Below are 14,612 nucleotides of genomic sequence, written 5' to 3'. Positions count from 1 at the left end.
AATATGAACTAATTAAGTCAGGCAGAAGAGAGATCTGATCGAATGAAGTCAAGTAGAAGAGGAAAATCTGAACCAATTAAGCCAGATAGAAGAGAAAAATCTGAACCTGCTAAGTAAGGTAGAAGGGAGATCCGATCGGATTAAGTAAGGTAAAAGAGGAAAATCTGAGCCATTCAAGTAAGGGAAAAGAGGAAAATCCGAACCAATTAAGTAAGGGAGCTGAAAAAAATCTGAACCAAATAAGTAAGGGAGAAAAGAAAAATCCAAACCAATTAGGTAAGGGAAAAGAGAAAAATCCGAACCAATTAAGTAAGGGAAAAGAGAAAAACCTGAACCAATTAATTAAGGGAAGAGAGGAAAATCTGACCCATTTAAGCAAGGTGAAGAGAAAATCCGAACCATTTAATTAAGAGAAAAGAGAAACATCTGAACCAATTAAGTAAGAGAAAAGAGAAACATTTGAAGTAAGGGAAAAGAGAAACATCTGAACCATTTAAGTAAGGGAAAAGAGAAAAATCTGAACCAATTAAGTAAGAGAAAAGAGAAACATCTGAAGTAAGGGAAGAGAGAAACATCTGAACCAATTAAATAAGAGAAAAGAGAAACATCTGAAGTAAGGGAAGAGAGAAACATCTGAACCAATTAAGTAAGGGAAAAGAGAAAAATCTGAAGCAATTAAGTAAGAGAAAAGAGAAAAATCTGAAGCAATTAAGTAAGAGAAAAGAGAAAAATCTGAAGCAATTAAGTAAGAGAAAAGAGAAAAATCTGAAGCAATTAAGTAAGAGAAAAGAGAAAAATCTGAAGCAATTAAGTAAGGGAAAAGAGAAAAACCTGAAGCAATTAAGTAAGGGAAAAGAGAAAAACCTGAAGCAATTAAGTAAGGGAAAAGAGAAACATCTGAACCAATTAAGTAAGAGAAAAGAGAAACATCTGAAGAAGGGGAAAGAGAAACATCTGAACCAATTAAGTAAGGGAAAAGGGAAAAAATCTGAACCATTTGAGTAAAGTTTAAGAGAAAAATCTGAACCAGTTAAGGCAGAAGAGAAAAATCTGAACCAATTAAGTAAGGCAGAAGAGAAAAATCTGAACCAAACAATTGCCCGAACAACAAGAAACAATCGATTCGAAGGCATCACAAAGCTCTAAGTGAACTTAGTTGAAACCAAAACGGTTCGGTAACGTTATAATCTTTTATATAAACACCTTCGATGAGACTGTTTACAACCTTATGAAACTGTTTACAACCTTATCCCCATTTACAGTCATATCTCCATTTACAACCTTATCTCCATTTACAACTTTATCCCCAACCCTTCAAAGAGACGTCAAGCCATTTGCAACAGAAACCGCAAAGGTTCGATGAGGAAGGCTTTTCAAGGAATCTTCCACCAGTATTATTCTCATATGCCTGTTCCAAAGATTCACATGGGGCGGGTGTTTACGTAAAGCCGATCACACTGACGGAAAATCCCATGCATCTAATCATTTATTGAAAGCAGTGGGTTCATATTCTCTTTCTTCCATCTTACTTTCCACTCTCTCCTAACGGTTGTTTCATAGTGCAACTGCGAGGTTTTCTCCTGATACTCTTTTCAAACCTTTTTACTGTCGATTTCCGTTTCATCGCTGAATGATGTCGTACCAGCGCTTGGCCTTTGGCCTAAATTCTATATTCTATTCCATTTTATTCTATAATGGACTGATCTCGCCTGAAAGTCGTCTGTCGATTTATTGCAAGAAATAAAAAATTAATTATCGATAACAGAGGACGGTCAGGCTATTAACTTATGTTCCATTAACAGAAATTTAAGCTTATTTCATGAATAGAATAGGTTCATGCCTGTAGATGTATCTACTCCAGGTAATCTATTTGGTGATTTAATTGAACTATCTATTTTACTTATACCCGGTAATCTTGTTGTTGTTTTAATTGAACTGGTATATCAGAATGTCAGTTTTACTGTTAGGATAACTTACAGCAAAGCTGAAATTACTGTACAAAACTCCTATTAGGTTCACCTCTGTCACCAGTGTTAGCGTATTAGTTTTCTGTAAAAGAAAACTATTGTTCCGGCTTTGTCCGTCCGCACTTTTTTCAGTCCGCACTTTTTCTGCCCGCCCTCAGATCTTAAAAACTACTGAGGCTAGAGGGCTGCAAATTGGTATGTTGATCATCCACCTTCCAATCATCAAACAACAATTGCAGCCCTCAAGCCTCAGTAGTTTTTATTTTATTTAAGTTTAAAGTTAGCCATAATCGTACTTCTGGCAACGATATAGGATATGCTACCACCGGGCCATGGTTGAAGTTTCGTGGGCTGCGGCTCATACAGCATTAACTGAGAGCACCGAAAGATAGATCTGTTTTCGGTGGCCTTGATTATGCGCTGTAGCGGCTGTACAGAAAACTCGATTACGCCGAAGAAACTTCGGCGCATTTTTTACTTGTTTGTATAGTTTGTATAGGGATCACTTTAAGGATGAAATGTTCTCTGTATATTAAATTCTGATTCAACAAGGTAGCGATAATTTGATGTATATCCAGTAATAACTGATATAGTTATCGATGTTATAATCTTGTCTGTAGGTTTCGTTAATTGCCTGGTTTTATAATGGATCAGATTTTGGGAGAGAAAATACCAAATAACTGTTTAACCTCTCTTTTTCTCATGTTTGTGACACGTCTGCACAACTACACACAGAATCTACGCGCACACAAACATGCACATACCATAAATGTATATATCAAAATGCCGGAGACACAATATATCAAATTTCAGTTTCATCGCCCTCTCTCTCTCTCTCTCTCTCTCTCTCTCTCTCTCTCTCTCTCTCTCTCTCTCTCTCTCTCATGTTTATGGCACGACTGCACAACTACACACACACACATACACATACGCGCACACAAGCTTGCACGTACCATAAATGCACATATATATCTCTCTCGCGACACCGTTATGGTACGGTTATAAACATTTAAGCGACCCTTATGGATAGGAGGCAGCAATAAACACAGGAGTACCGTAAGGACCAGGCAGGGCGTTTTAGTACTAGTCGAGATACGTACTTTCAATAAGCCGGCCATGTTGGTTAGACCCTTCAAGATTTCTTTCCATTTTTCTGCCTTTTCTATGTTTTTTTTTTTTTTTTTTTTTTTTTTTTTTTTTTTTAGCCTGGGTTCTTCCCTCGTGTATGTAATATACCGTTATGATGAACAGTTAGGACAATAAAGAAATGAAAAATAAGGGAATGTATTTATTCGGAGACGCGACACGCCCATAAACGGTTACCGTTTTGAAAGAAGAAAAATTGAACCTTTCGAAAATCTTGAAAAAAAAAATTTCTTATTGTGTCGTGATGCATTGTTTTGAAATAGAGGAAATTAATATTGATAAGTTTTTCATGATAAGGAAAACTAATTTATTAGGTAACGAGTAAGGGATTTTTTTTAGGCAGATGAATATGATGTGTTGCATTCAGTTCCAGATCAACATTTTGAGTTGTAATTGTTTTGAAACAGGAAATTAATATTGATAGGTGTTTATTGATAAGAAAACACAAAGATTCGTTTTAGACTTATAAATATCGTCAATTGCCTTCAGTTCCAAACCAACGTTTTGAGATAAAAGACCATGATTGCGTTTGAGAGTTTTTTTAGTTTTCTGTAAAAGAAAACTATTGTGCCAGCTTTGTCTGTCCGTCCACACTTTATTCTGTCCGGACTTTTTCTGTCCGCCCTCAGATCTTAAAAACTACTGAGGCTAGAGGGCTGCTAATTGGTATGTTGATCATCCACCCTCCAATCATCAAACATACCAAATTGCAGCCCTCTAGCCTCAGTAGTTTTTATTTGATTTAAAGTTAAAGTTAGCCATAATCGTGCTTCTGCAACGATATAGGACAGGCCACCGATGGGCCTTGGTTAAAGTTTCGTGGGCCGCGGCTCATACAGCATTATACTGAAAGCACCGAAAGATAGATTTATTTTCTGTGGCCTTGATTATTCGCTGTAGCGGCTGTACAGAAAACTCGATTGCGCGGAAGAAACTTCGGCGCATTTCTTACTTATTTATTCTAGATTTCAAAGTTAGATGATTCTGCTTCATTCTGGTTCAGAAATTAATATGGCGTTGTTGGTTCTTCATGTGGCATTATATTTCTAATTCCATATTCTTTGGAGGCGTGAATTTCAAGTCAATGGCCCGTGTGGGCTTGTTCCACATGAATAGGTCTCATATTCTGAATAATAATAATAATAATAATAATAATAATAATAATAATAATAATAATAATAATAATAGTGTAAATGAGCAAGTTTGAGGAATGAATCCATGTATACAGACATCTCATTGAGGATTGCTATGAAGAAATTCAGTTTTTCGAACCAGACTTAATACTGATCTTCAAACTGTATTTAATTTTATAATATTTCTACGTTTCTGACCTTGAAATGAACAAAACACTAGTTTTAATTGTAAAACATTTCTATATCTCTGACATAAATAAAACCATGTTTTTCATTAATCCCTTTCAACCGGAAATTGCGATGTATGCATGCATTCAGATATTTCAGCATTTATCTTCAATTACAAATTGTACGAAATCATATCTTCACATTAATTTTCAACATGAATCGATTCTGCAGTATTGGGTTTTATATCCCTCGCGAGAAGGAGTGATGTAGTGCTTTATAATGACGCAAAAATAATGACGATTTTCTGTCAGTATTAATTAACAAAATATTCGAAGGCATTTCAGTCCATGGAAACACTTCGAATCTGTTTTTAGATAAAATCAAAATTTTCAACATTTTTTTCCTTTGTTGAACCGTTTTGTGCCGAACATGATAATTATAAAGAAAGTGAAACTAATTACTGATAAGTATGGTTATTCTGATACAATAATGTTAACTGATGACAATGACATTGAAGCTGGCCTGGTGGAAAGTTTCTATTCTTGAATCTCTAGCGACAGTAAAATCAAAATGATAGTGTGATTGTGATAATGATAATTAAAATAATGATTGATATACCTATAATAGTGGCGAAGGTATCATCAGTATCTGTACTCCAAATTGATAAATGCTTTTGGACTGTGGAACAGCCTCCATAAGTTCAAACGAAGATGCAATGCACTACTACCCTACTACCATTCTCCTTGCATTTTTATACATTTCTATCTATTTGTTAATATATTTTTTTCTTTCTTAGTAAGTGGGATCTCTTCTTTATATATTTCCCATTAACTCCTCTTACTTCTTCCTAATGAACACCATATTCTTTGAGAGCTTGAATTTCAAGTCATTGGCCCCCTCCTTTAGTGGGCTTGTTCCATATGAATGGGTTTCGTTTTCTGAATAATAATAATAATAATAATAATAATAATAATAATAATAATAATAATAACATTTATATTTCTATTTACTTACGCTTTGCAGACAGTGAAACCTATTGCGTTTGTGCACCATTTCAATTTTAGTCATTGTCGTTGACGATCACTACCACTATCATTATCACTAGGAGACCGAGGAAGTATAATGATTCCTTTGATGTCATGAGCAACAATTTTTCCAAATACACTTCACTATTATCGGTATCATCGCTATTATAATGACATTATCATCAGCTGTTACTGTCATTATTATCATTATCACTATCATTGGATTCTTTGTCAGTATTTATGATCATCATCGTTACTGTCAGTAAGATACTCATCATCATTAATCATTGTTAGTTACACAATTGATGATCACCATTACCACTATTATTATCAGTATCATTATCCTTATAAGTGTTATTGTCATCACTATCATCCCCTCATTATCATTAACATCTGAGTCTGATAACATCATTGCATCGTTGCAATCATCACTAATATATTCATCATCATTATCATCGTTAATTACATAAATGATAATCACTGTTATTATCATCATCAGTATCAATGTCTTCATAACGTGCCAGTATCATCACTATCATCCCCCTCATTATCACTATCATCCCCCTCATTATCATTATCATTTCACTAATATACCCACTATCATTACCGTCGTTAGTTACACAGAAGATAACTACCACTACCTTTATTATTATCAGTATCATTGTCGTCACTATCATCCTCATCATTATCATTATCATCAGAGAACAAAGAGAAATGTTCCAGCGTCTTTCAGCTTTTGGGGTGGAGGTTACGCCCATTCCTACGCATTACGGGGCCCACCGCCTGACCTTTTACTCACCTGAGTGCTGCACGCAAGTTGATCTGCACATCTATGTACGCTTGTCTGTGTTCCTGTCCGTCAGTTAATATTTGACGCATTGTGTTCGTCTGTACATACTGCTGGCTTGCTTGTGAGCGGCTAAATGTTATACGCATGTATGTGTACGCAGTTAAATACTGTACACATGTACTGTATGTGTGCATTATTAAATATTATACAAATGGAAGTGTGTATGATCAAACATTGTATATATGTATGTGCATAATTAAATAGTGTACGCGTGTGCACAGTTAGATACTGTATGCATTTATGTGTGCAGAATTAAATATTACATACATGTATGTGTGCAGAGTTAAATATCGTACATATGTATGTGTGAACAGATAAATTCTGCACACATTTTTGTGTGTATAACTAAGTATTGTACACATGTATATGTACGCAGGTAAATACTGTATTCATGTATGTGTGCACAATTAAATACCATATGCATATGTGTGCACAATTAAATACTCTATGCATCTGTGTGCACAAATAAGCACAGCACATGTCTGTATCCTCAGACATATTCTACATATGTCTCTGTGGGTACCTAAACATTTTATCTTATATGTACGCAAGTCAGTGTAGCAATTACATACCACACACCTGTCTGAGAAAGCGCCTGAATACTGTGCTCATGTCTGACTGTCCAGTTGAACAGAGAAGCATAACTGTGCGACCCCCTAATCATGGTACGTTTGTCTGTGCACAAAGTGAAATGCGTATGCATGTCTGTTAGTTCCCTAAATTATACGCATGTCTTTTTTCGTTTTTGAATGCTGTGCTTGTGTCTTTGTGTGTGCATACATGAACACTTTACGTATGTCTGTGTGAGTTCTTAAATATTTTCCTTACGTCTGTATGTAACTGTAAGTAATGTGCACATGTCTGTACGCCCGTGAATAATATTGTCTGTTTGTCTGTGTTCGGTCCTAGGTGCTTGACGCATCTTTTTTTAGTTTTTTTTTTTATATTCCGTGTATGTAATTGAATTCTTATTACATAATGAAACATGTTCATTTGTTCAAGACGCATAGCTAGAAACACCTACAGACATAGGTTATATTATAGACAAATCATACACGTTTGTATGGCGAGTAAATTAAAGCATGCAGTCATGTAGAATACATAACCGTTCACAAAATTTTATATATATACATATGTATATATATACAGTATACATACACACATATATATGTAATATAATATACATTTTTATATATCCATTTCGTATATGTAAATAGAACATTATTGTATACAGTAATGAAGTATACGTGTACATCATCATTTAATTGCTGTATACGTGTGGGTGTATACAGTTAGTGTGTATACTCCCACACACGGAAGTATATCCGCAAGTATTGCAGATGGATATGCTTAGATGTGCCCTTGGATCAATGCTTTAAATGTATGTCAGCAAATATTATACTGAATTTTGTATAACAGTAAATACAGTAAATCTGTGTATGAAAAAACATATACATTATGGTATTTGTATTAAAATAATGCATAAAATGCGGTCTTATATTATACATACATACATAGGCCTACACACACACATATATATATATACATACGCACACGCACACAAATACATACCGAATATTTATACGCATACGCACGTATACAGAGCTACAAATAAAAGAATTTAAAAAGAAAATAAATAAATAAACGCTTACATTTCATGCGAACAGACCGACGAGAATCTATATGTAATATATATATAGATAGATACTCAGAAGGAAAGTTGGCCGACTGTCCCACATTGCTGTCAAGTTCACCGAGGTACGTTGAACCTACGAGAGTTGTGGACTCTCTCTCTCTCTCTCTCTCTCTCTCTCTAACTGTTTCACTCACTCTCGCTGGAGGAGTCGCTGTTACTCTTTAGAATGGAGGGGATGGAGGAGGAAGTGTGGATAACAAAGAATTATTGTTGAAAGATGGGGAGGTATGAGATAAAAAAAATTAGTTGCATCTAATTATTGAGTGATGGAAAATATTTTAATTATTTATTATTATTATTATTATTATTATTATTATTATTATTATTATTATTATTATTATTATTATTATTATTATTCCAGTAATTCAAACAGATGACGGTGCTGTATAATGATTATTACTCCGGGTACTTATTTTTTGGGTTTTTTTAAAATTAACAGTCACCTAGGCATATCTACGCAATAAATGTAGACATACACACACACAAACACACTGTGTGCATATATATATATATATATATATATATATATATATATATATATATATATATATATATATATATATATATGTATACTTATATATATGTGTGTTAATGTATATACACTATATATATACATTATATATATATATATATATATATGTATGTATTTATGTATGTATGTGTGTATATATATAAATATATATATATATATATATATATATATATATATATATATATATTCAGAAAGCTACAAACGTCCTTTAATATCCAATTCACTCTACCTCGGAAGTCATATATTTTCATATATGTTACCGAAGGGGAATTTTTAGTTGATAATAAGTCCATCGTGGGATCGAACCAGCGACGGACGAGGAATCAGGACTACAGTGACACACTAACCAGTCACTGTAGTCCTGATTCCTCGTCCGTCGCTGGTTCGATCCCACGGGACGGTGGACTTATTATCAACTAAAAAAATTCTTCGGTAACATATATGAAAATATATTACTTCTGGAGGTAGAGTGAATTGGATATTAAAGAACGTTTGTAGCTTTTTGATTGTATATGAATCACGGTGATGTGATAAATAGTCATATATATATATATATATATATATATATATATATATATATATATATATATATATATATATGTATAAAGCATCTTCTACAGCTCTTCATATACGCAAAAGCTTGCTGGTCAAGTCAGTAGCCTATGGCCCTAAATCATACAAATTTATGTGCATAATAATAATAATAATAATAATAATAATAATAATAATAATAATAATAATAAGACAGCCTTCGCGTAGTCATGCGACCCACAAGGAACCGTTCGCTTCCGCTCATCGTTTAATAGTCTGCCACGAGGGGAGGTCCGTTCGTTGCCTTTTCCTTTTTGGAATTTTTCCAGTCTTGTTCAGCACCGTAGTGCCATAATGTTTCAGCAAAAGGACTCCATAATGTTATGGAATCCTTAGTCTTTGGTCCAGGAGGTGCCTGGAAGGACAAAGGTTCAAGTAAAAATAAAGGAATTGTCTTTAAGATCCAACCGATGACTCGAACCGTAATAGTTGTTTGGATTGAGTCTGGGTTTCGAACTCGGAAATCGAAACAATGAAGTGTTTCGAACGCTGTTTGCTTCTTCGGGTTTAATTCCAGAATATCTTTTGAAGAAAATAAACTTTATAAATAAAAATATCCGCAAAAATTGGGTCTGAAAACCAAATAACTTTATGAATTAGAGATTCAGCCCAAAACAAAGTAATTGATTAAAAATAATATTGTGAAATGTACAGCAAAAGTCCTGAAAGATATACGAGAATCACTGAATATTATACGGCGTGGTTAACTAGTTGTAGCCACCTATTATTATTATTATTATTATTATTTGTGGTATATAACAATGCAGGCCATTACAAAAATAGGACCTATTTATGTAATCCTGTACATCCAAATGCATCCAAATGATTATATTCATTCATGTGTATATATATATATATATATATATATATATATATATATATATATATATATATATATATAGAGAGAGAGAGAGAGAGAGAGAGAGAGAGAGAGAGAGAGAGAGAGAGAGAGAGGAGAATATAAAGACTGAAATAACGAGGAGAGTGCGGTGATGAATCAGTAGCTCTATCAGTTTTCCGAAAGGGAATGTAAAATATACCTGAGTAACCGTCGTCCCAAAGACATGAAAACAATAAAAACCTTAGGTAAGGAAGTGTAGTTAAGGAGATATTGAGGAAGAAGAAAGAAAGTACAGATGAGGTTTTGAATTAGGTCTTCAATTGGGTCTGGTCATTATCGAAAGATTAAAAGTGCAGATACAATGAAAAATTATTTTTCTTTTCGATTTCCATGAATTGTTCTGCTTCGCGCTGTCATTTTGAGTCTATTATTATTTTCCATTTTGGGGGGCATACAAGAAAAAGACCTTTGGATGGCAAAATTGGTTTATTAGATTGCCCAACTGTCGTCACAGTGCCAAAAGGTCGTCGACGTCGAATGAAACTATTTGTTTTAAGTAGATGGATTTTACATATATATATATATATATATATATATATATATATATATATATATATATATATATATATATATATATATATATACATACATACATACATACATACATGTGTGTGTGTGTGTGTTTCTTTTATTCTGGTGGAAGGTTGGTCTAATACAGTGTCTTACTTTGTGAATTTTAATGTGTAAAAAAATTTATATTTTTATCTATTTTAGAGCCATTGATGAGGTAATTATATACGAAAATTACGAAACGTCGGGAAATAAATATGAAGAAGTAAGGTCAGTTTTAATGTCCATTAGCATACGTATTGTATATATGTGTGTCTGTGTGTGTGTAAAAGGGTAAGAATCTTCATAGTCTTATGAAGTCTTTTGGGATGACTCTGTTAGCCCCACGCCTTTCCTCCGTCTTGATTTGCAAGATAATGAGTCATGAAAATTATGACGGTTTTCCCTGGCGCCCCAAAGTAGCCTCAGAAGCTCTTCAGAAAAAAAAATTTTCCGTCTGTGAATCATTTTCCTTTATGCTGCCATATTTATCGTCATAAATAAGCAGAATGTGTTGTTAAAAATGCATGAAATAATCATTTTAAATATTTTAATTTTTTTTTTCTAAAGTTGATAACTATTTCATTGAAACACGGAGAAATGCGCCCGTAGGGTCAGTGGACGTCTAAAAACTATATAAAAAATTGAGTCTTATTAAACAGCCAATGTTTGTTGATGAAAATAATTTTTCAAAATGCATCAATATGCGAAAAAGTTTTTATGCAAGGATGATGGAAAGCGTGTCCTAGACAATGTATTAATGACAAATATTGTGATTTTTACCTCTGTATGTTGTTGACATTCCCGAACTTTTCAAGTATTGAAAAAAGTCGTCATTATCCTACATCAGGTGAACACCAATAAAGATAATGAAAAAAACTGTATAGATTAGTATTAATCATTATTCGCATAAAATAATTGAAAACAAGGAATTTACGGTAATAATCAACCTTCTGTCATTTTGTAGCTTTATTATTAACTAGTTTTCGTTGAATGTGTCGCAAATACAGTACAGTTAGCTGACGTGTTGGTTGTATTCCTTTGCATCATCACGACAGTGTAATTAATACTTTCTGAATGCGTATCACATTTCACGCCACGAGTTTCTATTAAAGTTGCTGATGCTCTCATGTCTGAGTTATTCTCCAACTGCTGTATATAAATACACTCACGTACACACACACACACACAAATATATCCGCATGTCTTATATGCGCTGAATAATCCCGCGGATTCCAGTGCTCGCCTTCAAGCCTAAATTTCATATTCCATTCCATTCATGCGTATATAAGGACGCAGCGTTTGAGTATAAATGTATCCAGTCGCACTGAAACCTCTGAAAGAATATTTTTGGCTTGGTTGGGACCGAAAAGAGTAGAATCGTTCTGTTACAGAAGTCCAACGTTCTTCAAGACTGTCACTGCATGGTTTATTCGTTCAGTGACATAGGACCCTGTAGGGTGGTGGTGCCGTCAGTGCACCTCATGCGGTGCATTGTAGGCATTACTTAAGGTTCTTTGCAGCGTCCCTTCCGCCCCTAGCTGCAACCCCTTTCACTCCTTTAACTGTGCCTCCATTCATATTCCTTCTCCCATCTTACTTTCCACCCTCTTCTAACAATTGTTTCCAAGTGCAACTGGGAGGTTTTCTTCCTGTTACACCTTTTAAACTTCTTACTATCAATTTTCTCTTCAGTGCTGAATGACCTCACAGGTCCCAGCGCTTGGCCTTCGGCCTAAATTACATATTATGTCTAACAATCTATCTATCTATCTATCTGTTGATATTTAAAATATTCCAGCGTTTCATTCAGAAGTAAACCATATGTCTGATATACCAATGAAAAAAAATTTGACCGATACGCCAACAGCAATGTTATTAGTTTATTATTTAATTTGGAAATTGAGCATGACCGTGAAAATGGTATAAAGCGTCGCACACATGTAACATATGATATTTAATGTAGGGCACAGCATTCCTTCAAGAATTCAAGTCAGAATGAAGCCTTTTCTCACTTGAGTAACAAGTGAATAAATATTTTATTTGAAAATTCAAAATACAAAAGAAAGATATTGAAACCAGACGCATTATCTTACTATCAAGTTCTGGTTGTGCTTTTGAAGTCGAAGGTCCTAAACCTAGTGTCCTTTAATAGGCCAGACTGGAAGAGAACAGTAAAAATAAAATTAAGAAAGAATATTATGAGTTAGAAACACGAAAGCTTGGGAGGAGGAGCAAAGAGACGGTTTCCGAATCGTCTAATCCTATTGCGAGTATTGCCGATTACCACAGAAAGATTAATAGAGAGAAACTAGTGATGATTGTGATATTGCAAACTTGGTAATTTTATATTTAAAAAGATTAACCTAAGGAAAGCATACTAAAAAATAGTATCTTTAGTTAGTTATTTAAGATTTTTACGTTGAACTGATCTTGGTTAAAAAAAATATATAAACTCGAGAGCATTATTTACTGAAAAAAAGGAATAGAATATGCACTCTTCACGTTTTTATTTAAATTTTGTAAAATTGCGAACCATTTTTATACAATAGGAAAGCAGATGAAGATTCAACATCTAGTAAAAAGTAAAAAAATTCAATAAGACCAACGAAGATTATTCGCAGTTAAAAGTACAGAAGAGAAATGAGATGAACGAGAGTAAAAAGTCGCGAAAGGTAATGAAGTATTGAAGGAAAAGAGAAGGAAAATATTAAAGAATTGGAATTAGGAAAAAGCGGATAAAGCCAATGGAATGAAATGAATCGTCAGAGACATGTACAGTTAAGGAGCGGTTACAATGCTTGTAACACTGAAAGACAGTTAGGACATAGGAGGTAAAACTGAGATTAATGAGAGAGTTTGGAAGAAAGAGGCACGTAATAATAATAATAATAATAACTTCATTATTATTATTGTTATTATTATATGATAATAATACTAATAATAATAATTATTATTATTATTATTATTATTATTATTATTATTATTATTATTATTATTATTATAAGGAGAACAAGAGGAACCACGACATCAAAAATAATTACGCAGATTGTACTTAAATTATATCAGATGAGAAAGAGAACAACAGAAAGATGATGATAAGGACGGAAATTTGAGATAAACACGTGCGAACTGAAGAGAAGAATCAGAAAAAGTATAAGAGTGATAAATAAAGCTGAAAAGTATAGAAAATAAAAATTAAAAAATTAAAACATTAAGATTCCAAGGAAGCTTCCGGAAAGAGAAACTGATGAAGAATATGCGAAGAAAAGTAGAAGGAAATCACAGGCAAGAGAAAAATTTTAAAATAAAAGTAAGAGAATGGAAGAGATATGGAAAGAAAGCAAAAGAAAATATGGGATTAAGTGATATAAAGAATAACCAAGAATGAATTTAAAAAAGAGAAGAGAAATGAAATTGATTTGCAGGAAAGAAGGAATAAAGATGAATAACAGTACATGAGAAGCTGGGAATGAGAGAGGAAAAACGAGAGAATGGATTGAGAGTGGGAAGAAACAGAAGAGAAAGGAGGAGAGAAAAGGAAGAGTGAAAGAAGCTAAATAATGGCCTGCAATGAAAGAAAAGAAACTGTAACGATAAAAAGAAAGCATAGATAATAGAAGAGAGAGAGAGAGAGAGAGAGAGAGAGAGAGAGAGAGAGAGAGAGAGAGATTCTGCAATGAAAGAGAGGAAAAATGGTAACTTAAAAGAAAACTTAGATATCAGGAAAGGGCAACGAGAGAGAGAGAGAGAGAGAGAGAGAGAGAGAGAGAGAGAGAGAGAGAGAGAGAGAGAGAGTCCCGCAAATGAAAGAAAGGAGAGTGAGTAATTACTTAGGGAAAACTAAGATATTAATAAAGGGAAATGAGAGATAGAGAGAGAGAGAGAGAGGGAGTGATGGGGCGGTCCTGCAAATGAAATGAAGGAGATATGGTAACAATAGAAGGAAAGCTTAGATATTAGAAAAAGGAAATGAGAGGCAGAGAGAAAGAGAGAAGCAGAAGGAAGAAGAGATAAAACAGTATTACCGAGAGCGAGTGAGTATATATATACG

Source organism: Macrobrachium rosenbergii, chromosome 3, assembly GCF_040412425.1.
Source record: "Macrobrachium rosenbergii isolate ZJJX-2024 chromosome 3, ASM4041242v1, whole genome shotgun sequence".
NCBI lineage: Eukaryota > Metazoa > Arthropoda > Malacostraca > Decapoda > Palaemonidae > Macrobrachium > Macrobrachium rosenbergii.
Note: the sequence above shows the minus strand (reverse complement) of the source record.